Source organism: Sebastes fasciatus, chromosome 24 (genome assembly GCF_043250625.1).
Source record: "Sebastes fasciatus isolate fSebFas1 chromosome 24, fSebFas1.pri, whole genome shotgun sequence".
Lineage (NCBI taxonomy): Eukaryota > Metazoa > Chordata > Actinopteri > Perciformes > Sebastidae > Sebastes > Sebastes fasciatus.
The window spans coordinates 8,214,459-8,237,733 of NC_133818.1; the positions used below are offsets into that span (position 1 = coordinate 8,214,459).

General features: G+C 40.7%; 1 protein-coding gene across 3 annotated transcripts in view; it reads right to left on the reverse strand.

Annotated features, from left to right (window-relative positions):
• The window catches only part of LOC141762904 (E3 ubiquitin-protein ligase Midline-1-like), a 63,885-nt gene that overhangs the window by 35,724 nt on the left and 4,886 nt on the right, over positions 1-23,275 (reverse strand). The window contains exon 1 of one of the 3 annotated variants that reach the window (XM_074627054.1): positions 6,306-6,543. The exons of the other annotated variants lie outside the window; for them this stretch is intronic. The gene's annotated coding sequence lies outside the window, so the exon portion shown is untranslated. Of the gene's footprint in view, positions 1-6,305; positions 6,544-23,275 lie in introns of those variants that run through there. 3 annotated transcript variants of the gene reach the window in all.

A 23,275-nucleotide genomic window follows, 5' to 3' on the forward strand; every position in this document is an offset into this window, starting at 1 on the left:
GTGTTTACCTCCAATCTGTCGAAGAATTTTAAAGAGCGCTTATGGGATTTGCGATTCAGAAAAAAAAAAAAGATAATCTGCTTGGATAGCGCACGATGGGAGATTAACCTTCGACCTCACGGAGTCGTCGAACACGTCGTCCTTTCGGGGTCATTCTTTCTGTGTCAAGGTCGAAGCAAATTTCTACTGCGAATTGATTTTTTTTTTAATGAAAAATGCAGTTCAGTGTATAGATGCAGCCATGCTGAAAGAGTGCTGATATGCTCGCCCCCGCCGCCATGTGGGGCAAAATATTATTCTCCAGCGTTTCCTTGCAAAATATTTGTCTTGGGCGCTGCTAGTAGGAAGTATGTGATAAATCTTGCACCACAAGTGCTGAAAGAAATTCACTTCATGTACAGCACATTGGCTTGCAGGTGTAGTCCAATTAGGACAGAGGAAGGAAAAAGTATACTTTGGTGATGTGATGCCCGGAGCTAAAGCTAAAGGAGTCCACTTTTAGACGAGTGATAAAAAGCTTTTAGATGTCAAACTCAAAGGAGAGCTTTTATTTCAGAATCTCTCTCATCTCTTCACATCCCTCCATCTTCCTCTCCTCTCCCCTTGCGCAGTACATTCTCTGGATTGTTAGCACAAGCGTTATGTCTTTGTCTGACTCCAGACACCCTGCCATGTTGATCCCTAATCCGCTTCCCACCACACTAGCCGCGACCAATCACGGCCTTTCATGTTGCGAGGCGGTCAGTCACGCCTAACAGGATTGGCTGCTCGTATAGTCCGGGTTGCCGGGGCTATTAGTGATAATGATAAAGGGTGACATTTGGTGATTGTGGCTTGTGTGTGTGGCAGGGTCTGTCTAGATTCTTGCTTGTGTGACCCACATTGGGTAATAGTGCGGAATTAGATGTGATGTTCGGGGGCCGGAGATTAAAAGGGGACAAAAACAAGCCTGGTGTTGTCAAGGACATTATTTGATCAGGGTGAATGATCTTCTCGCACAGTGATGAGAATATTAGATGGGAATAAAGCGCCATGGTGGTGGGATTCACTGCACTGCAAGAGTTCGAAGTGCCAGTTATTGTGTCAGACTCTGAAAGCCGAACATGATGCACGTCAAGGTTACTTAAAAGGGGACATATCATGAAAAAGCTCTATAGCACTCCAAAGCGAACATTTAAAGGTGCAGTGTGTAGGATTTGACCATCTAATGGTTAGGTTGCATATTGCAACCAACTGAAACTATGTAGATATAAACGGCTCATTCTAAGCTAACGAAAACACAATGATTCTTATTTTCAGATGATTATACACTGGTGAAAACATAGTTAACGCTAAATTAATGTTGCTTTGCGTCTGCTGGATGTGTTAATGGCCAACTGTATGCTAACGCGTTTTACCATAGGTGGTGTCAATGTTGTTTTCAGCTCGTTTTTACTGCCCCAAAGAGGCTTTAAAGTGGACATATTATGAAAAAAACTCACTTTTTCAGTGCTTGTGCACATACGTTGGGTATCTGGAGTGCCTGCCAACCCACAAACTGTGAAATAAGACACCATATTATATTTCTCGCAAGCCAATCAGAGAGTCTAGGCTTTTTCGGGAGGGGTTCTTAAAGAGACAGGCGCTAAAACGGAACGTTTCAGACAGAGGGTGAATACAGGTATATTCAGACAGAAAGTATGAGAAAAATAATGTGTTTTTGTGAACATTAAAGTATGTAAACACGTTCTAGTAGAAACCCCAAATGCAAGTATGAACCTGAAAATCAGCATCATATGTCTCCTTTAAGTACTTTAAGTGCTATCCATTAACTGATGAGCACAGCCGCACTATATTTCATTTTAAGATGCCCCAAATTTAGTTAATGCCTCTTGCCATGATTACAATTATTCTATAATGCATTTAATGTTGCCTCAAAATATGTGCTTAAGTTCCCCTGGCGGAGATGAAAGTGATTAAATAGCGGATATTCCCCAAAGTGCTAAATTATCATCGCAACTTTGATTGGATAATGAAGTGTTTTCGGCATTGAAGCGGCCCCAGAGAGCCGGCAGATGAAGGTGAGCGAGTTTATGCATGTATGAACAGAGCACTAGTGGGATAAATAGAACACATGGAGCATCTGCATGCAATGCAGCTGCTGAGGGAGTCATGTGACAGAGGCAGATTGGGTCATTTTGAAGTGAATTATTCAAGTGTACGCTGCAAAAAATATCCCTCTTATCAAGTTATCTTTGTGCGCTATTTGACACCTTAAAGGGGACATATCATGAAAAACTCATTAGAATATACCGCTCCCCATTTCTAAACATGTTGCAAAGGTCCATCATGTTTTTTTTGCAAGCCAATCAGAGCAGAGCTTTTTCGGAAGTGGTTCTTAAAGACACAGGCGCTAAAACGGAGCGTTTCAGACAGAGGGTGAATACAGGTGTATTCAGACAGACAGTATGGGAAAAATGATTTGTTTTTTGAACATTAAAGCATGTAACATGTTCTAGTAAAAAGCCAAAATACAATTATGATCCTGAAAAATTAGCATAATAAGTCCCCTTTAAAGTCATACTTTCTTAAAAAAAAGTGAAATCTGCCATTTGTTTCAAATCTTTAGTTTTAGTTTTCTTGATTGTAGTGCAGCAACCTGCCTTTTTTACTAGAAAATTTGTGAAACAATATTATTTTCATGGAAAACATGTTGAAATATTGGCTGATCTTCTCATGCATTTGTAGAAAGTACGGCTTTTAGGTCTCAATTATAGACAGAAATGACTTGATAAGATAGGGTTTTTTTTACAGTGTGGTCAAGGAGTTAGCTTCCTCAAAAAGCCTGTTTCTTTGCACATGTGACCTCAGTTTAACCTGTGCATGCCTACAACGCCCCTGCTCCACAGAGCACCTTGCATGTCACACCACCCAACATATGGACAGCTCTGGAATATGCTTACAATTACACTTTGCTTTTGAAGCGTGAGTTTTTTTTAGTATGAACGATGACATTTCGGAGCAAAAAGTGAGATGACACGATCCGTGTTTACATTGAATCCGAAGGGAAGGAATGCGATGATATTGAATTCGAGAGGCCCCTCGAGTGGCAGATATTCCCAAAAAACCCCCGATGTGATCTGACTTTTCTTTTTAACATCTGCCGGTCTGCAGCCGATTAACCCCAAACCCCTGGATGCATATCAAATGGCCGCGACGTTATCTTCAAACTGCACAATCTGGTGAGAAAATAACTAAAACGGAGGCGCGTCTGACACCTGTGAAAGGTCGTTTATCAGGCGGCGCTCTCAAAGAATCCGTGATTATTTTGCTTCTAAAGGATTAAACTGCAGAAAGGGCATGTTTTGATCAAAGAATTCAAAGGATGCTTTGGTTTTGCAGAACAACAAGTGAGTTCTGCAAGAAAGTTATGGGAAATATGAGGCAACTTCTTTGCACAAAAACTATTTATCATACCAGAAACAAGTGCATGCATTTAGCAAACTCTGGTGCATTACTACCTTTATCTCTAAAATGAGCATGCGGTGAAAAATGGATCAAATGATGAAACATTTATGTTAAGTCACCACACTTGGAAAGTGTAGAGGCTCTTCCTGACAAAGTTTGAGGAACCACTTATCCTCTCCACAGGACCGCACAAGCTGCCAAGTCTCATTGTCCCAAGTTTCCATGGCAACATTGCACTCTCATCTTATTCGGCTGGCGATTAAAAGAACGCACTGGGGTGAATAAAATGAACTGAACTGGAGTGGAAACAGGGGGAGGAGGAGTGAAAAAAGAAGTCTGTCTTTGTCCTTTTTTTTTTTTGAAGGGTGTTTAGATAGCAATTAGCAGTTTGCCCCTCCAGCGTCTGAAGTGGGAGACTGCTGACGCTTTGAAGACCAAATTAACCAATTAGGAAGAGATAAGAGTCTCATGAGTTATACCTCCCCTATTGTATCATGTAAGCTACACGCTGGTGAGATAACGGGATATGTCAGGGTGCAGCGTAGGTGGCTAATGCTATCAGCAGCCAATAAAGTGTGACTCAAGCAACAAGAGTGCACCTTTCCCTCCCACCAAAACAAACTGAGTGATGCGCCCCCGCGCAGGAAAGGAAAATGACAATACCCGCCTTCGCTATATTTGTCTACAGGGGTTCCCACAGTCAATCATCAGGTTGGGGAAAAAAAAAAAAAACATCTGAGATGCTTTTTCTGAAGCCCGCCCAGGCTGACAATGCCACTGCAACGTGTCGGAGGTGGAAACAGGAAAAGAAACAGCAACAATACTATTGTTGCCATGTCGGTCGGTATCGTGACGACGAAACCAAACATCAGACAAAGCTTTTTTCTACTTCCTGGTCTCTATTTGTCAAAGCAAATGTGGGATAGACAAGACACAAGGACAGTTTCAGGTCATCACTCTGATGAACACTTAATCAGTCAATAACTCAATAACTCTGTAACACCAAATATCCACTGATACTCTTATATATTATAATTATTACAGTCTTTAATGCTCATTTTTGAACATTTTTAGATTACAATTAAGTCTTATGCACATTTTTTAGTTTGATTTACAGTCTTGCATGCACATTTTTGCACATTTTTAGATTATAATTTAGTTTAATGCACATTTTTAGATTATAATTTAGTCTTTAATTCACATTTTTGCACATTTTAGATTATAATTTAGTTTTATGCACATTTGTAGATCATAATTAAGTATTTAATGCGCATTTTTTTTCTGTAATATCTACATATCATCTGTCACTTAATGAACATGTTACTGTAAATATAAATCCTACTCAGTGTATACAGTAAATACTCCACATGTACATACTGTACATAATCATCCAGTCCATGTATATCCATCCAGTATTATTTATTTGCACTATTTGCATTTACTACAACTCCCGAACACTTGACTTGTATATAGACATTTTATTTTTGTTATTTATTCTGTTATTTCTATTCTGTGTAAGTACTTTGAGAGAGCTGCATAAAAACCAGTCAAATTCCTTGTATGTTGGCGAAATGAACCTAATTCTGATTCTAATATGGCAAACTGCCAACTTACATGAACTTTTTTATTGATGAATTAAACATTTTTTTTAGAACGAAACACTATACAATATATGATCCACACAGTTACAGATTTCAAGTCCAAAAAAATGTTGCATTTTTAGGATCAACATCAAAGAACACTGCCACAAAAGTGGCACATGCTTCAGTGAAACTTTCATTACTACAGCACCACAAACTAACTGCAGCTACAGCGCAGCAGCTTCCCCTTCCTTGAGTTCCCCATTGTCTCGCAGGTCAAACGCTCAACCTGGATTTCCTCGATCCCTGTGACCCCGTATAGCAGGTGAGAAGGATCAGTAGTAGCTCCGAGCCCGTGGCGGCCAGCTGTCACACACATGCTTCGAGACAGCGTGCACGCGCACGTGCACAGATACCGTACTGCACATGCCTCTGCACACAGGAGGTAGCATACACAACATTTAGACAGATCCAGCTCAATGTGTCCCCTCCCGTCTTGCTGTTAAATCAACACTGTCAGACTTCTTCCCTCTTAAGTGCAAAAAAGACCATTCGGGACCTTTTTTCAAAGTATATTCACACACACGTACACACACACACACACACACACACTCACACAGCACTCAAGTACACACACATTTTAAGCATCCCTCAAGGCACTACTGCCTCCTGTCTTTATGTATCTTGGGCTTCAAGCGACCACCAAAACACAACGGCTCTTTGGAATTGGGTCACACAAAAGCAGACTCTCACATGCAACCCCACCCACACTCACACACTCACACTCACGCACGTGCACAATTTAATGTGTTTTTTTGTCAATATCCAAAAGTGTCACACTCAATACCTGTGAAACCTCACATCCAGATTCCACAAAATCCATCACATCCAGCCTCTCTTATAAGCTAAATTCTGTATTTATCTAAGCTGATCGCACATTTTTTTAGAGAATAAAACACAAAATTAAAGTTTTTGTGAAGATAAAAGTTGCTCAGGACTTAAAGGTAAAAACAGGCTAAAGGTGAATTCAGCAGAAGTTTCATGATACAGATGGCTCCCCAGCACTCATTGGCTGCATCCCGAAAGCCGCTGCTCTATCATTATCATTCCAGCAGTGCTGGCACTCCAAACGCTCCTCACTTCCACTGAGGATACAATCAGAGCTGAGATGGAGAGCTGAAAAAAGCATGCGGGAATCCCCCAGGGACTAAGTAAACTAAGGGGAACACAACAACTCCCAACAGAAACAGGCCCCCATCAAACAGTCCGAGACCTTACCTTCCACATGATTAAAATCCCATCGTCCACAAACAAAAGTGAAAAAAGAGAGGAGAGGTATGGGAGAGGCTATCTTTGGCTCTCTCTTCTCCTCTGTTGGAAGCAGCAGCAGCGAACTTGGGAGTCAGCGAGGATGTGGATATGTCTCCGTGGCTGTGTCATCACCTCTCATGACATGCTTCCCCCCCCCCTGCCTATGTAAGCCTTTCCATCCTGACCCGGCGCACAGAGAGAGAGAGAGAGAGAGAGCAAACTAGTGCACCGCCCCCCTCTCTCTATCTCCCCTCCTCCTCCTCTCCGTCCATCCCTCCCCACTCTGTTTCCCTCTATTCAAATCTGCCAGTGGGCTGCCCTGCCTCTAAGTAGGCCAATCACCGAACCACTGGGGGTGGAGTCTGGGCCGGCTGTGTGCAAGTTAGCAGTCGGATGCGTCATGCAGGCATTTCTGCATGTGTGCTACTTGTCCTTGCTTATATGCTCGCTTGCATGCATCTGCACAGTATGCACACATGCATGAGTCCAAAGCCAAGTTTGCTTTGAGCAAAAGGACCTTACTGAATGTGACCGTTAAGAATGTGACGGTGAGGGAATCTTTCCACCGGTTAATAAACTTGTGACAACACCAGTGTTACCGAGATACTTTCACTTCCATTATTAGTGTCCGTCGTCCGACTATGTATTGATAACACGGCGCTGATACGCGAAAATGAACTAAATTGGTTTTATTTCTGTAAAAAAAAGCTGGATACGTAATGCAATCATGTATGCCCAACCACCGTGTAACACCGGTAACACAGACTACCACAACAAGACTAGCTACCGTTCATTCTCAATTCTAGTATTCAATTAATTGCAAAGTTGTGTGTTGAACAAATGAAGTCCCGCCAGTACCCCAAAGTGCAGTCCCATTACACTTCCGCCCTTAAAGTATTTTGCTTGGTCACTCATTCACTTCAATTGGAGAATGGATGGCCACATTTCAAATCTTTTAGTACATACTGCAGCCATACTTGCCAACCTAGAGACCTTAAAAATAGGGAGGATTTCATAACCTAAGCGGTGTCCCTGGGGGTCGTCCCCCAGATACATTTTTGTTTCAGACGATTCCTGCATTCTGGTGACTTTAAAAGTATGAAAATAACAAAAATAATACGTACACTGCAACATCATTTTTATATTTAATTTTTTAATTTTTAATTTTAATTTCTCTCTACGTTTCTCATCGTTCCTTCAAATAGGGTTGTGTTAACCGTGCTCATGAAAATAATAAATATGAACTATTCACGACCTAGGAAGTGGAAATATTCTGAAAGCTTGTGTTTGTTGACATCGTTAGAAATACAATGTATTGGGACATATTAAATCTTTCTGGGTTACTAAATAGTATGGTAGTATAGGTACAAATTCAAGCATGTAGTTCCTTTTTTGATGCAATCTCTTTTTGTTGAACTTCGCCCCGCGGTTGCACGCCGTCGCTCTTGCACGCTGTTTGCAGTTTGTAATCGCTCTGCTCAGTATTCATTACCCACATATGAACCATGACATCCATTTTCAGGGCTGAGTGTGGGACAATTCCGTTGGACGAGAGGCTGGTGAACAGAATGCTTATGTGATGACAACTTTAAAAAGCTGCTGGGAAAAAAAGACATTGAGGGGTTGAAATTACCTGCACTAATAATGGCTTGCATGGTTAGTTTAGCATAATGCACTAACTCAATCAATACAAACACTAATTCTGATAATTTTTTTTTTTTTTTGTTCTTATTGCAGATGTTTCACATTAAAAGCCTACAAAGAAAGGGAGGCATTGTGCCCTTTTAGCTGATGGAAAGTTTTTAATTTGAAACATCTATGACAGTAGCATATGTTGCATCATATTGGAGATATTTCCGACTTGTAAAAAGTGTTCACACCAGCATTTAAGCAGCCCTGTCGCCTAAAAATTATGTTCCCAGACAACAAAACTGCATTGTGATTACATTTGTTTTTGACGTATCACAGATACATTGGCAATCAGTCTGGAGAAATCCATATAGGGAGGAGGTCGGGGTGGATGGGTCTACAAACACCAGACTTTCGCCCAGGAGACCGTTGTTCATGTCCCATGTGACACTAAAAGTCAACGTTCACTTATTTTAATTACGTCCATAGCTTAATAACGTAACAACCGTAGTCATTTTAAGCCAAATCATGATGTTTTTCACTAAACCTAACCAAGTAGTTATGTTGCCTAACCCTAATAGTTTTGTTGCGTTTTTGTTTTGTTTTTGTTTCAATTTCGTAGTTATGCTTAACAAAGTAGTTTTTTTGCGTTTTGGTTTGTTTTAATTTCGTAGTCATTTTAATACAAACCATTATGTTTTTTCACTAAACCTTACCAAGTAGTTTTGTCGCGTTTTTTTTTCCTTCAATTTACAGCGTTAACCACGTGTTTATAACTCTTTTAAAACTGCAACCATAATCCGGAAGACACTCTACGTTTCCCTCGAAACCTAATTAAAAATGCAGTTTAGCTGTAGGGAAATGTAATTACATGGAAAATATTGGGCTAACTCGATCGATACAAAAAACAGAGTGCTGTTATGTCCGAGTTATCGTACTTATGAGTTTCCAACTTGTATAACATATTCACGCCAACATCCCAGTTGCAATTCATTTAGAAACTCGGATTTTCCTATAAACTCAAATATATCTGACTACAATGGGAATCTCTACCATCATAAACACCAATTGGACAAAAAAACAATTGCAATTCATCAGTGAGAGAAAACTCAAAGCACAGGTGTGGTCAGTAGCCTATGACTTGACTATGTAGTTGTACTGATGGAGTTAGCTCTGTTGATATGTTAATTATCCTGAATGTATCAAGACAACAGGTAAACATAGAGGAAGAGTTGGGTTTCCATGAACAGCAATTTAAACCGGGAACACATCACAAATGTTTCTGTTATAAGCCTCTTTCAGGGCCACTATTTGTGCATTTACTACAACTTTCATCTGTCTCCACTTTTGCATCCATGACACGTCCTCAGCAACCTTCATAATATTTAATGTCTCTCTGCTGTCTCTCCCCCCCTACCTTGAAACTTCAGCTGTTTTGGCCGCTACTCCTAAATACAACCCCCCTTTTTTTAATGCGTCCCACAAGGAAAGCAGCTTAAATTAATCTCTAGTCAGTCATTTACCCTCCCACACAAAGCACGCGGCCCCGCCATAGCCGCAATCTTTGATCAGAAATCTACAGCAGGCATCAGCTGTCTCGTCGGAAACTATACCTCCCAGTGTGATTCACTGTGGATGCTCTTAGTCTGACAGAATAACAGAAAGCGGCATGAAACCAAAAAAGAAAGAATCATCAGCCCTAACCATTATTGAGATCTTTACGTGACGTGAAAGCTTGTTGCTAGATCCCAAATAATCCCTAACATTTTGCCCTCGGGAAGTTAGACAGCGTAGGAGATGGTTCTTACTTCGCAAAGGGCTATGGGTTTAATTGTATCCTGTATCCTGGACTGCAGGATCCTAGAGCCAAAAATGTCATTTTGGCCCAAAATTAAGTTTTATGCATCAACTGGCATTGTTTGTTTGGGTCTGATAACTTCCAGAGAGCGTGTCCAAAACTGAATGCACTTTTGAAATGCTAAACTCCGACAGACATTTACATTTTTTGAAGTGTTTTGGAGTTCCTGTAAAGTCAGATTAAAATGTGCTTTCACCACTTTGGCTCAAAGATCTCAGATGGATGTCGGTTAGTGAATTCAGTGATACAAAAATCCTCCCTGAAGTTTAATCCAAAGATCGTGGAGATACGTTATGATATACCTAAATAGTCCTGGATGGTTAGTACCCTGTGTGTGGTATTGTGTGTCCAGGCACAGTATGTGAATGTGTGTGCTGCGGTGGGGATTGTGGCTGTGTGTTCCTGGCGGCTGGAGTGGGATCAGTCGAGGTGAGGCTGCCGCTAAAGAATGTTCTTCTGGAAAAGGACAAGGAAAGTGTTTCCATCTCGGGTCAGTTCCTGGCAAGAGAAGGACCACTAACTTTCTGAACACTCATACTAGTCCCCCAAGACCCTCTCCACTGCAAGAAGGAAAATACAGGCACTCACAAAATATATTTATCTTTTTCAAATCATACTAAGAATGGATATGAGTCCAAATGTGAAATCGGAAAGTATGTCTGAGTACTACAGTAGGAATGTCTGAAGGACATATTTTCAAATAAAGTGACACTTGCCATTTTCAGACTAGCAGATACGCAGTGAGACAGATTAAAAGAATTCTTCCAAAAACCCTTCATAGGTCAGTCACTTTCTGTCAGAGTGATCTCTTTCATCATCGCTTTCAAAGCCGGACAAAATCGACAGTATCTTCTAACAGGTTACAGCTAAAGGGCTAAAGGGCAAAATCAGGGTTGGTCATTTGATTTTCATTAGTTTGGGGCTTATACAGAAGCTTGATTTTCTAAAAAGAAAAAAAATTGCATCGTCCAGCCACATGTGCCTGCTCCGAATGGCCACGCTCATAATTTGGCATGAAAAGCTGTAAGTCATAGAGATGGGCGAGATGCAATGATTTGATTGGGATACTGGTGCACACTTCTGAGAGAACTTATAACAAGTGGGCAACCTACAGGTCTGAAAAGTGAAGCCAATGCGGAAGTGCCTTAAACTTGCATTATTTCTACTAGCCAGCAGGGGGCGACTCCTCTGGTTGCAAAAAGAAGTCTGACTGTATAGAAGTCTATGAGAAAATGAGCCTACTTCTCACTTGATTTATTACCTCAGTAAACATTGTAAACATGAGTTTATGGTCTCAATCTCTAGTTTCAAGTCTTCTTCAATACAGCATGATGTTCATTTAGTAAATTATGGTCCCATATAGAGTCAAATAGACCATAAAGCAGGGGATGCTTTGGGGCGTGGCTACCTTGTGATTGACAGGTCGCTACCACGGTGTTGTCCGGTCTGGGAGTTTTCTGTATTTTTGTCTCAGGACCTTCACCCTTTCACAGTGTGTTTCTGGTTTATGAAAGTTAATTGTAACATTTTGGTCACCAAGAGTATCTTAACCGGTGTTCTGTTGTAGCTCCACCCTCTCGTGTCACTTCTGACTCCAAAAACCAAGATGGCAACGGACAAAAACCAACATGGCGACGGCCAAAATGCCGAACTCGAGGCTTCAAAACCGTAGTCCACAAACTAATGGGTGACGTCGCCCACTTCTTACTGTATATACAATCTATGGTTATAACCCTGCTTACTTTCTCACCTCCACTCAACTTGCCAATCGCCAACCTTGGTTGTAAATTGGATCCTCAGTTTCAGAAAGTTACAGAAATTGTTGAATGCAGCCCCTCCAATTCCCATGTCAGAAAAATGTGGGAGGAGACCCTGTTCCATTATCCAACACGCTCTAATGTTGGTGCCTAAAGTCATTGTTTTAATGCAACAAGTATGGTAGCACTGCATCTAATAGAACGCACGCAAATGGACAAAACACAATCAAAGTTGCAGTGTGTTGTGCTTCATGTCCCACCTTAAAAAGTCATTTAGTTTTTTAATCAAAGTTTTACCTGCAGGGAGAGAGTTCCAGGCTCAAATTCTATTACTTCATTGATGCCACATTGTAGATGGAGATACTGCACAGCCCTTCCATTAGGAGGGCTTCGGTTATTTTCCCCTTTGGAGGTTATCCAACAGCACTCTTCAGAATTAAAGCACACACATACAAGACCTCTTCATTCATTCAATCTCTCGGCAGACACAGTAGCTGAAGCTTTTTTCAAAACGCAAAGTCGAGTTTTTCACCTTGAACTATATGTTCCCATCTCGCCCCTGGTGATATTTCCATTGCACTCCAAATGACATTGAGCAAGCAGAGATGGTGAAATTGATGTTTTGTGTTAACTCTCGGTCTTCATGAAGGCCGCGGTTTCGTTTTGCTCTTTAGAAACTATCCTGTGAGTTCTTTTAGTGGCATGCTTTGTCACGGCTTAAACGAGGTTTGTTCTGTTACTTTTAATGGCACCAGAGAAATCAAGCAAAGAGGAGATGAAAGTCATAAAAGCTCTGCTATGGAAAGTAAAATCATCACTTGCTTTTTATTGTTCATTGCTTCACATTAGCTGCTTCATTTTTTTTGCGAAATGAAGGAAAAAAAAACAACTCTTGCCTTTCATTTCCAATCTTTCCGAAGACAACTCTGAATTTAGGAAAGCTGGCCTCCACTTAGTTTAGAGAGGGCTTATTTTTAACAACCAGGAATGAGCGGAATGCGGCGGAGTCGGTCTCCGTCTCTCGGGGTGAGCCCATTACGGGGATAAAGCACGACGGGGTTACGACCGAGACCTCTGCAAAGGGCACCGACGCTGTGGGTAGTCTGGGATTTGCAGGATTTTACACATATGTGCAGATGGACACGTGACCACAACACTCTCTTTTAAATGGGTCTCCTCCCAGGTAAAATTAATCCAAATAGACACATCAGCATATTATCTTCCAGAGGCATCTTTATGACTGAGATATACAACGTCTTAAAACCTCCCCTGATCAGTATCTTGGACAGTACTTTAGATTTGCATTCATACTGCATGACTCATGGGAAGCTCGGAGATATTCCGCGGTCGTGTCTCACTTCGGCCCGAAAAAAAAGAAGTGTTTGTGACCTTTTTAAAAGCATATTGGTAAGGCCCCCTTTGGAAAATGCCAAACACATTTCCCCTCAAACTGACCTCTGGCCTTCTAAGTGAGTTCACATGCGGGCAGTAAAGTGCTGGCTTCAATCAGCGAGGGGAAGATGTACAGCCGGTACCAGCCGAGCCGAGCAGAGACACAGCAGCTTCTTTTGAAGCCCAGTTTGGGATTAAGGGGGGAATTTTGTGTTTTGTTGGGTACAGACTGTGAGCTATCTGTCTCTGTCAAGTGATCTCAGTGAATAAACTGATTTAATCAGAGAGAAACTAATACATAGAAAGGCTCCCGAAAACAGATTTTAAGAGAATGGGGGAGGGGGGAGCAAGACAGACAGATTAAGAGATATGGAGGGAGACGGGTGGGGAGAGCAGGAGATAAAGAAGTCTTGGTGATAAATGTAGAGGCACTATTTCCTCTGAAATAGATATTTTTGGTATGTACTATAGTCGAAAATCAAGATGGGAAAAGGTTGAAGAAAAGTGAAACAATCTGGATGGCTATAGGTACAACTAGGAGTAACTTTTTTTTTTCATGTAGTTTGGGTGAACTGACCCCTTTTATATGATCAATATGCCCACTGAGAGCAGGTTGTTCTCATACACCGCTTATAGCTACGGAATGTAATGCACTGTGATTCATATATATCCCACAACATCAATTTGTATTACTCCAGTTAATTGTGAACGAGGAAGTATAAAGAGCGACAGACGCCGCGTAGTGAGGAGGTTTGGTTGGATGGGCGGGTCAAAAAACAGCGGACGTTCCCCAAGGAGACCGGTGTTCATACCACGTGTGAAACCAGAAGTCAACGTTGATTTATTTGTCATGTAACTTCCGTAATTAAGTAGCGTCACCTCCGTAGTTATTTTAAGCCAAACCACAATCTTTTCCTAAACCTGACTAAGTAGTTTTTGTCCCGTAACTTCCATATTTAATTTACGCCACTTCCAGAGTTATTTTAACCCAAACCACAACATTTTCTTAAACCAAACTAAGTAGTTTAGTTGCCTAAACCTAACCAAGTATTTCAAACGTAGTTATTTTAACTCCTCCCACGATCTTTTCCTAAACCTAACCAAGTAGTTTTTGTCACGTAACTTCCATCTTTAAGTTACGCCACTTCCAGAGTTATTTTAACTCAAGCCACAATCTTTTAGTAACTTAAGTAGTTTTGTTGCCTAAACCTAACTAAGTACTTTAAGCTTAGTTATTTTAATCCAAACCACAAGCTTTTCCTAAACCTAGCCACGCAGTTTCTGTCACATAACTTCCGTATTTAAGTAACGTCACTTCCATAGTTATTTTATCCCAAGCCACAGTCTTTTCCTAAACCTAAGTAGTTTTGTTGCCTAAACCTAACCAAGTATTTCAAACATTGTTATTTTAATCCAAACTACAATCTTTTCTAAACCTAACTAAATTGTTTCCTGTGAAGTTTATTTTGAAAAGACTGAGGCACGTGCATCACATGTTGCTGGACATTCATAGGAAAAGGCATGAAAAATGAGAAATAACTTTTTGTTAGATATCATATGTGCCGTTGTATGAGCATACGTTGCTGTGACTAGTTGCAAGCACCAAAGAGACCATTCATTATCACTGACAATCGCACATTTATTAGGTAAATAAACAGACTCGAAACAAGGAATCTGTGTGTGCAATCGTGTCCATCTGAGTATGTGAGCTGTCAGTCAAACCTGGCAAACATTCCCTCCGGTGCTTCAGGAGAGTACAGACCATACGATTCCCTCAAAACAAACAGACATGGCGCGCATTACTTCAAATGTCATTGTGAGTCAGAGAATGAAACAGGTCAGCCGGTCAACGGAAATATTTTGATTCACTGCTGTTTGTGAATATGTGACAAGGAACATGAGGAGTCAGAGTGAGTAATAATAATAAACTCTGAATCAACAGTAGCTGTGAATATCTTTACCTTGCTGGCTCCTTTCGACATCAAAGTGGAGGCGATAAAAAAACAAAACATCTTTCAGGATGATAAAAAGAGAAGGAAAGGGCACTCTTTGTCAGATTTCAGATAGAGTTGAGAGCATTCCAGTAGTGATTTTCTACATTATGCATACAGACAGATCCTTTGCCTGAGTCTGACACTTTCACCAGCAACAACGGCTCAAGGTCATTCTCTGTCACACCAAAGAAATCTGCTGCAACATCACCGAGGCTAATGCAAATACACATAAATGGCACACACATGTCCACGCATGCACACACTAATAAACAATAACACATTCACAAAGATGGCTTAACACACACACACAGATAAACACACGTGTATGTGTGGGTGTCAGGCAGCATCATCATTAGCTGTCAGCGGACCCAATGTGTCCTCAAACTGTCACGTCCTCGCTGCTCGCCCTCAACCCATACCAACACCAGCTGGCACACCATGACAACACTACCTAGTCCCACAGAGAACAGACTCAAAATCAGTAAGGAAATACATGCGTTTGTTGGCATTCAAGTAATTTTAAAAAAGAGTAAAGAGAGCTAGTGATGAAATTATATTTTGTTATTAAATTGACCGGGGGAAAAAAAGGTAGGATCATTTTCATTTCAACTGCATCTCATGGTCTTGATCAGTGAATGGAACTGGCTGAGGTGTCAACATTAGTCACATGATAACAAGTGGTTGCAGAAAAACATGTTTTATTCCTCAAAGTAACATCGTATTGCAAGTATCATTTTAGTTTGTGTGCCAATACTAAAGTATAGTATCAGCAGTAAATGTCAAATGATACCCAGCACTACCAGTCTACAGTTTACAAAGGCTCCAACCAAAATGACAAAGAAACAAAAATGATTACAAAGAGACACAAAAAGACCACGAAGAGACCAAAACAAATAAAAGTAAACTCAAAACGACTACAGAGAAACAAAAAGACCACAAAGAGACCAAAACAAATAAAAATAAACTCAAAATGACTACAAAGAGATACAAAATGATTGCAACGAGACAAAAAATGACTACAGGGACACAAAATGACTACAAAGAGACACAAAACGACTACAAAGAGACACAAAATGACTACAAAGAGAGACAAAATGACTACAAACAGACTCAAAATGTACATAAAGAGACACAAAACAACTAGAAAGAGACACTAAACGACTACACAGACACACAAAATGACTCCAAAAAGGAGCAAAATCGACCACAAACAAAAAATAACAACGAAAAGAAATTACAAAGTGAAACAAAACAACTGCAAAGACTCAAAATGACTACATGAGACACAAAACAACTACAAAAAGACAGAAACTTACTAAAAAGAGACACACAATGACTACAGAGACACAAAACAACTACAAAGAGACACAAAAGAGTTACAAAACAACTACAAAAAGGAGCAAAACAAACAACAAAATGGCCAAAACAATTACAAAGTGAAACAAAACAACCGCAAAGAGGCACAAAATGACCTCAAAGAGACAAAAACATAGAGAGATGCATAACAAAATCAACACGAAACAACAACACAAAGAGGCTAAACATCTATAAAGTCTGTGTGACTTCCAACCAATGCTAAAACTCTGTAACAAGGTCAACAAAGATGGGAAATCCGTGACCAGATTGCGACGTGCACTGAAGCGTCAAATTGAGACCGTCTTAATGAATCATTCAGGATGTTACCGACTCATAAAATCACATTTTCTAATTAATGCTAATTTCAAAAATGTGCAAAAGTGGTGAGATTATTTGACTTGCTATATCATTATGAATCCCAATCAATCAGTATCAAGACTTGAGGCTTTATCATGAGACAATTGCATTAAATAAGTCGCTGGATATCATGCACCGCGTGGGCAGCATCAACCGGCTCTCAGGCGGTCACTGGCACACACACGGCTGAGTTTGTCTTCAAGCTAATGTGCTATTTCAGGCGTCACTACATTATCTATTAAAATTCTCACACAGTAAAGTGCAGTATAGCTGCCTTGTTGCATTGAGTGAAATAAGGGTGTGATGAGGCATAGAAAGTTCTCTTCACTTGTCCTCCTTTGAGCCCAGGGTAAAAGCAAATCTAATTTAAATATATATGTGGAGTTCATGGTAGAAAGGAATATTCTCATATTCCCCTGTGAAGTGCAGTCATATTCAAACTAAAATCCTAATTGTGTCCAATGTGAAACCATCCAATTAGTGCATGGACATACCTCTCCACAATGCTCCGCTTGTATTCCGTACCCAATCACCTCACTTGTCCCTGGAAGTTATATAACTCCTCGTACGACTTTAAATGGAGGTCAGCTCAAGCTCCGTTCACAAAGGACAGCAAAGCTCATTGGCTGGCGAACAGGCATCGCCTTTCAGTATAATCACAGTCCTAATATTGAACATCTGAAGTGCTTTACCCTCAACTGGAATACAAGATCAGTGAAATGTGGAGTCAAATCATCTAATCAAAAACACTTATCAGTCCGCTAGCTGTCCGTTCTGTGTGTGTGCTGAAAAAATAATCCGGGGTTTATACACAGCCATGGCTCTGGGAATGGGAAACAAACAAAGAGGCTCAGACCGAGCCTTTATGGCTGTATCCAATGTTTTTGAAAGGCTAAACGCCAACAAATATGGATTGAAGCAGCATATTCTGTTAGATAAAAACATGTGAATTTTGGAAATGATTACATCCAACAATCCTATGCAGCCACAACTGGAATCTAATTCTACAAATAGTATAATAGGCGGTTTGTTTGATTTGGTTTGTATGATATTTTACGAAAAGTTATTCCTCATTTTTCGTGCATTTCCTACGAATATCCAGCAACACGTGTCAATTTCTGCTCGTTACATGCATACAGTATTTTCAAAATAAACTTACGTCTTCGCAGGAAACAACTTGGTTAGGTTTAGGCACCAAAACTACTTTGTTAGGGTTAGGAAAAGATCGTGGTTTGGGTTAAAATAACTATAACTTAAGTACGGAAGTTAAAAAATAAATCAATGCTGGTTCCAGCCAGTCTCCTGGGCGAAAGTCCGCTGTTTTTACCCCCAACCGTTCACCCCGACCTACTCCCGACGCTGTGTTTGTCGCTCTTTATACTTCATGGTTACGTGGATGAAATATGCATTGATTTCGTGGGATATATACAAATAACAGTGCGTTACTTTTTATAGGTATAGCTACAAACGGTGTATGAGAACAGCCTGTACTATTCATTATCGAGCCTGTTTGAAACCGGTACCGACAACGTTATCTTCACTTCAAGAGTAATGGATGCATAAAGAGAAAGGCAGTGGAAATCTGGCACCTGCTAATGCTCTAAAGGAGCACTGACGGGAGGGGTGCGTTTGTTTGGGTGTTGAGTCAACAAATCTTTCTCCTGAATCACAGTCTCAACCTTTTAATGCCGTAATTTACAAGGCCATGAAATAACCTAATAGGCAGACTGGAAGTTCCACCACATATCAGGCAGCACTTGTGACCTTTCCGGAGGAATCTCTCCAATCCGGTGCCAATGATTCAATCAGCCGAGCCTGAAACTGCTCCAGCCGGGACGCGGATTCCTACTGCGGCCACAAAAATGCATTGATAATACACAGTTTTGGTAGCGCAACTCTGCCATTTGGAGCCCTGACGAAGGTAATAGGAAATACTATTTGAGGATGTTTGAGAAGCAGGTTGTTATTTTAAAAGTCATATACTGCTGCTTTAGATGAGCCTCCCCGCGGTGGAAAGAATTGACTTCTTTCCCAGGTGTGCCGAGTGACGGCGTGAAGCATGAATAAGTTATAAGTGAAAGTCAGGCTCTCCGACCTCCCCTGCTCTCGGCCCTGCAGTGCTCTGTGTGTGTGCCATATGTGTGTGTGTGTTTAATGTAATGCAATAATGTATTATAGTCCACCTGGCAGTGAGAAAATATTCAGATTTATGGGCCTGTCATTACCTGTGACGGGGAGAGTGCACATACACACACATAAAGAAGTAGGGACATCTCACTTTGCTTATAGTGAATATACAAGCATATATCCTCTATGGTCATAAAAAAAGAGTTGTTAGCCGGGAATGAAGATGACTAAGACATGGAGTACAAAGTCAGTGAGAGGAATGGAAAGATGGGGCATTAATCAGAGGACATGCATTTTGCATGAAGGTGGGGAGGGGGCTTCGCGCAGTGTGACTACAGTGTAAGACAGCTATGAATTATAAATGGAATAAATGATGGTCTCAGTTGGATCATTAATGGTCTGAATTATTAATCAAGTCGTTCGGGCTCAGGTGTGATTTTAATAATCCTTAATCATCTATTTTAGTAGGTTTAGGGCCTCTGAAAGGCTGAAAGATCCAGGTGTAAATAAAGCTGTTTGCCTCATCTTGTAAAAAATCCAATTACCTAATTACTTAAATCACTCTCAAATTCATTGATGAATATGAATGAATATCAAGATTGGCTAGTGCACATACTGTATCGTCTTTAAAGAAGAGCTTTACGATTGAGTGTTTGAATGACAAATGTAGTGCATATAGCAATAACTGCACCTCTTTTTGATGAATGATGATTGATGCTATAGCAAGGCAATGGAAGGATATCTTCACGACCATATGAATATGTGCACATGCAACCCTGTCTGCTTATAGATTACTTCTGTTGTGATTTGACGCTATATCAAAATAAATTGAATTGAATTGAATTGAATTATAATCATATTTACATATTCCTAATTTGTTTAGCTCTTTCTGTTTTATCAAGTCATTCAATGGGCGTTATCAGTGGTTATAAGCCCCATAGATGTGGGTCGGTAGGGGCCTACTACACCCACAAGTAGGTTTTATCATCGATTCGCATGGGCAAACACAGAATAAAGGTATAAAAGAAGACGTCAGCAACCTCTAGCGACCGTGGTAATTATGACAGCAAGTCCGGCACTGTAGAATAGATAGCGTGAAACTCCATGTGGGGTGGAGAAGGTTGTCACAGTTAACGGGATAATAAAGCATTAACGCAAATTCATTTTAACACCACTAATTTCTTTAACACATTAACCCAGCTTGCAATTTTTCTGGACAATATTTGTCATTGTTTTGTGTTGTTAATTGATTTCCACTAATACATATAAATATACATTTGCATAAAGCAGCATATTTGCCTACTCCCGTGTTGATAAGAATATTAAATACTTGACAAATCTCCCTTTAAGGCAGATTTTGAACAGATAAAGAATGTAATTAATTTGCGATTAATCGCGATTAACTATGGACAATCATGCAATTTATCGCGATTGAATATTTAAATCGATTGACAGCCCTAGTTAGAACGTGTTGCTTTTAAGTTTCACTTTCACTTTTACAATGTAGTAAGTTTAGTAGCCCTTTACTGACCCACATGCATGGTGACACCAGACATCAGATATATTTCTTAAATCATGGAGGAGGTTCAAGAGGCAGATACAAATATCTATGTCACTTCTAATGCAGTATTTAGACAGACATGCAGACAGGCAGGTAGACGTGCCGACCCTTGAGGTGCTTCCCAGGGGATAAGAACTCTTAAAGCGAATGACATTTGCTTCCTGCTTGCCCCCTCTACATGTCTTGTTTCTCCATCGAGCTCGAGCTGTCCCCTCAGGCCGAGCCAACACCTCGTCTCTATTCTTCTAACATCAGCACAGATAAATACTGCCAGCCGCGGACACACAAGGCCAGTCTCACACACAAACACACACACATTGACCTCAGAGGTTCAATCAATAAACCACCCACAGCACTTTTCCAAAGCTTGGAGAAAGACATTGTCTGTCTGAGTGTGTGTGTGTTTAGCTACTGCTCTCCAAAACAAACAAGGCGATCTATAAGACCATTAGTGATATTGCATTACTCCCCCTTGGAATGCACGGCTTCCTACATCTCAGCGCACGTTATCTGTTTGCACAAAGGAGTCCATTCTTAACAATGTGGTTAAAAAGAGAGAGGAAAAAACAGATAAAAATGTTTGATTAATTTGCAATTTATAACAATTAAATATTTTACTCGATTGACAACCCTACTGTAAATACAGTACAGCTCAACGCAATAAAAAACCTATGCCTCAATCTACTCTTAGAAGTCAGAATAATACTCTACATCCTTAAGGAAATGCATGTTTATCAATTGCAGGAAGTTTCACCTCAATTTGGCCGACGCAGCATCATTCCTGATGCCTTTACGACTCAGATGGAACTTAAATAGTTGAATTATCCCCCAAGATACTGAGCTCAACTTCCCCTTTAGCACTGCATTTGGGTCCAATTTTCCCAAACAGTTCGGTTCCTACGTGAATGTGATCCAGTTGATTTGACACATTCCTTCTGTGGTTTTCCCTCGAGACTAATGCGGGCCAAAAGTGATCAAGTAAACAGATGTTTAGACCACTGGATGATATCACTTTGCTTTGTTCGGGGGGCACGCACATCCAATTGTTTTTTAACTGGTCATAAATGCTGGCTTGTCCAACTTTTACAAGCATCCACATTTGGACTTTGGCTCTATATCTTCGTACATGCTGACTTTGTCAGGAAGATTGTGTTTTCTGGCTGGGTGCGCCACAATGTTTGGATTTTTGGGGGGATTTATTGGTGGCAGTTAACTTTGTCTCCATTCCTTTGCTGACTTGGCTTCATTTTTGTTGTCACTCCAGAATATATAGTATGTAATGAATGGGAGCGCACTGTTTTCTTTGAGGTTTTGGTTACAAATCATGACACTGCACCTGTAAAACCAGCTCCCCCATAATTACAGAGCATCTTTTCTTGGACTCACATGGGGGGAGCATGATGTCATATCATGATACAGTGATAAAAAAGTGCTTGTTTGCAGCCATATTTGTGATGTTGAACTAGAACTCTTTCAACGGCTCTCCTGGCACTCCCAGTTTATGAATTCTCCATGAGGACACATCGATCCACTCCCGCTCGTAGGCCAGACATTGACTCTGAGCCCCAGCTAATCAAAGAGCCTATTAATGCAGCCGGCGGTATGCACACCGAGCCGCGGCGTTAATCAATGGCATACTAAGCTGCACAGGCACTGACTTTGTGAACTAGATGAGACAAATGGTGTCAGCCATTATGTCGTTGAGAATGATCGTGTTCAAATTGCCTTCTGTTGCTATTTAGGAGGTCTTTTCTATTGTGCTCTTTTCTGTTGGTAATCGCAGATCAGGTTTTGTTGACTCTAACAGCCGTGAAAAAGATCAATCAGTCAAATCAATGTTTTTCTTTCAATGGGAATACTCCAGACACCACTGACATTCAGTCATTGTCTCTGCCTTATTCAGAGTCACATGGGGCAGCATCCTTATGCATGAGCAAGAAATGGGCAAAGCAATTGAGACAAAAGGTTGCCATTTAACCATATCTTTTATTTTAACCTTTTCTATTCAGTTAGCCGGTTTGGATCAGTGCGGTTAGGTCGATGTAGTGGCATCCATCGGGCTACACCCGCTGAACCCATAGAGTTAAGTAGAGGGCGGAGCATGTGTGAGTTAGAACGAAAGTTACGATACTGTAACCCTAGTTATATAAGCACAGGCAGAGCCCTCTACCAAGGAGGCCCTGCCGCTCCAGTGCCGCTTGCTGAAGAGGCTGTAGGATGCCAGGTAGCGCTGTACATTCCTCATGGAGCCTTTTTGAGAACTGTTTTTGTCCGGTACATTTCTATAATTTATTGTTGGATTATTTTCAGTAATTTATCGCCAAGTAAAGACAGTTTGTCTGGCCACTGTCCACTGGCTCAACAGAGGTGCCAATGAATTGAAGAAATGCAAAAACAGTTCAACTTTTCCGTAATGCAACGCAGCATTTAACACAATACGTGCAAGTTCCCGTTCCTGGTGGATTACTTTGTAACCTGAACACTGTATTTCTACTCCACCTGGCGACTGTGATAACTTTCCAGAGTTGCAAAATCATGTCCCATTGTATTCGAGTCGCTGTGTGTTTTGGCGTCTGATTCAAACTCATAGACCTACCACTCAAATGAGCCTGTCTGGATTGTATTTAATGTCTCACTGGTACCAGAAACAACATGCTCCCACCAACACAGCGCCTTGCATTGCCTCAACATAGAGCTGGTTTCTGTCTGAATGCGCCTTTGCATATTAAAACTATAAAGTCAACGTGGTTGACTCATGAGGTACAATTAAGTTTCACACAGCTTCATAGCAAACAGGCCTAGTTTGTTATGATGTCATTAAATTCAGGCTGTTGTCATACACCATTTGTATACCATATGCCTATGAAAAGCAATGCACTGTAATTCATATACTGTATATCCCAAGA